Raw genomic sequence first — 3,357 nt, 5'->3', positions numbered from 1 at the left:
TCCTTAACATGATAATAACGATTTTTATCTTCATAAGTAACAAGGTTTACAGCATCAACTATCTGATTAGCATCATTTACTGTCTTCAATCTTGCACATATTGCATCAAATACATCCATCCAAGAACCTATTAAACCAGATCCCATTTCAGGACCTACAGGAATACGCCAAGGACTATATACTTCTCCTCCCCATTCAATGTAATGGGCGTACTCTGCAAGTCCTATAAATACGAGTCACAATTTCAAATTATCATGTTATATGATTATAATTCAGTGTCAAATCATGTCGTGTTAATCGGATTATCTACCTGTAAAAACATTTGAAGGCCAAAATCCAACTGTTGCACTGTATTCTGAACCAAATTGTATTTCAAGAAACCAGTTGCCATTTGCTATGTCCTATCATGTCAATAAATTAAATAAAATTATTATTCTATAAATTGGTTATGTAATATTTAATAGATTATTAATAATTTAAAATAATTACTTACTCTGTAAATGAAGAAATGTTGGATCTGCGGAATTTGACCTATTTGAGAGATTGGATTGAAAACAAAATCAAGAGGTATATCTGCTCTCACTTGTACAAATAAATCGCAAAAATTATTGAAGCAATGCTTGTCCTTTGCCTGTTAGGAATTTTTTATTATTAATTAGTGAAAGTTCAATTTTATTATAAATCGGATTAAATAATTAATTAACTTACGTTCGTGTATATAAAGAATCGAGTTTGTGAATCCGGATACACTCCTGGGTGAACCTGAAGTAAAACAAAAAAAAATATTTGTAGAAAATTTGACGATTAAAGGCGAGGAATTTAAAAACATAAAAAGATTAACTTACAGTCCATCCAACAATAATACTTTCTTGACCGTTTTGGATTTTAAGTTGACTTGAACTATATTGAGAAGTATCGTTTAATTTTGGATTGTACAAAGTGCTTATCATTCCACCTCCATAATACTTCAATTGATTAGATCCATCATGTTGTGTGTGAACAACCCCAAACTGCCACGTTAAATATGTCAATACAATTCCAAAAGCGCTCTAAAAAAAACACTAATTTCTTATATGTGATAGTAGACTTACATAAAAACCCGGTCTTTCAGCATTTTGAATATTTAAATTTGATGCGTATATTTCTCCCGCTGTTCTGGCTTTAATGATGTCATCTTTTGTAAGTCGCCTAATTGGAACAGTACCGATCGGACAACCTTTACCATTGGCCCATAAGTTTTCAGATCTCAAGGCGGATGTGAAATTCACTGGCCCCTTTCCGCTTGGGTAGGAGGTTGGTTTCATCTGTATTATTTAATCATAAAGTTAGCATTATTGTATTTAATCTTATCATTTCATTTCATTTCAGATCTATTTGAAGTAATAAAAAAACCTGAGGATGAAAAGAATGATTGTTTAACAACGGGTTGTCAAAAGCAGGCTGTTGATAGAAATCCACACAATCATATGTGTCTCCATAAGTTGTCTGTATAATACGATTTAAACAACATTTAGTTGCTATATAAATTTCGTCATAATATATGAAATGACGTAAACTGTTAAAGCAAAAAAAATATTCTAACCCGAATTGTTTCGATAGCAGGCTTAGTGAGTCGTCGAAGCTCTTTCTCCAATTCAAGATCTTCCGCTCTGGTTAATATTCTACCTCCAAACACTGATACATAGCATACAAATAAAAGCAATAGTGTTGCCTTTAAACCCATAATTCAGGAACTAGTAACAAAAGCTTTGAAAATCTTAGAATATATATAAATTCTTTTTTTTTTTGGGTTACAAAACCTGAGAATATATATACTGGGAGAGTAAAGAGGAGAGAATGTTATAAAGGAAATTTCAATATATAAAGAATGTTTTATATATTAGGAATTATCGAGAGGTATAATGAGTTGGCCCAACCAATTTACTAATGAGTCAAATAAATAAATATTATAATTAAATATAAAATTACAACTAAGTCATATCACCAAATTTAATTCTTAATATTCTTAATATGTCATTATTTTTTTATATATTATGATTTTACATCATAATTTTAAAATTCTAGTCCCCAATTCATAAACCATAAACCCTAGAACATATATCCTACACTTCTAATTTATAAATTCCAATCATTAAAATATATTAAAAATACTAATTTTACTAGTTTGACATAATAAAAAAGGGTGTTGTTAAACATAGCCTCAATTTCCCACCTCTAGCTCCGTGAAAGGACGAAAATACCCTTTGAGGCTTTGAGGTGGGAAATGGGGGAAAATTTCCTCTCCCGGCACGCGGGCGTGAGGTAATCACGCATCACCATGTGGTGAGGCGTGAGATAATCACGACATTTACCTCTCCGAAAAAAATGGGTGTTGATTTACCTCGAATTAACCTTTTAGAAATAAAAATTACGGCATTTTAACTCGGATTACCCTTTAACAAATAAAATATAACAACATAAACATTAAAATAAATTAATAAATATAAAAGAGTACATATAATCTAAAAAGTGTTAAAATGTAATAAGTTCTAATAAAATAATTTAGTTTGCCCGACGCCACGCGTCCATAAACTCATCCATCCCCCCTAATGAGTGGAGCATCCTCTACAGATCGGTTGGTAGCCGCTCGTTGGGTGATACGCCACAACCAGCTAACCCACTGAAAAAAAAATATTAAAAAAAAACACATGTAAACTAATATTAAACTTACAAATTCGCTGTTGGAGCGAGCATACTGGACCGGTCCATCATGTGGTGCATGAAGGAGATGAAGATACGAATATCGCATGTACCAATCCATGTAAGCAGCATCACAGGCAGTGGGATCGTATCCAACTGGCCGGCATCTCCTCCGATCAATGCCCCGAGCCGATGGAAATCTCCGCCAGGTATCCTCAATTATGATAGAGGAATGCGTGAGCCTGTACGATAAAGACTTCCATGGTCGTACTGCTTTATCAGGTCTAATACGCTCAGCTGGGATATGCTGAGTATATCCGACCTGATGTAACGCTCGATCCGACATATACGGCTCGACAATGTCTCTACACCGTATCCAACCGACGTAGGACACTCGAAGCTGATCATCATCGGGGACAGGACCATAAGGCAACCACGTCACCTGCAAAAAAATAATACTCAATAATAAATAATAATATATTATAAATAATACTTAAATTAATACTAAAATTTTATAAAATACTATAAAACTATAATTAATTCTAAAATTTTATAAAATACCTCGGCTGCCGTCATGCGGTCCAGCTGCCTATGTATGGTATCTAGTCGGGCGGTTGTCATGCCTGGTACCCCGACCTCCCATCTGCATGCACGGGGACGGTCAGCTGGGATCCTGTG

The sequence above is a fragment of the Euphorbia lathyris genome, chromosome 1, assembly GCF_963576675.1.
Source record: "Euphorbia lathyris chromosome 1, ddEupLath1.1, whole genome shotgun sequence".
NCBI classification, from domain to species: domain Eukaryota; kingdom Viridiplantae; phylum Streptophyta; class Magnoliopsida; order Malpighiales; family Euphorbiaceae; genus Euphorbia; species Euphorbia lathyris.
This window is presented reverse-complemented; position numbering follows the sequence as displayed.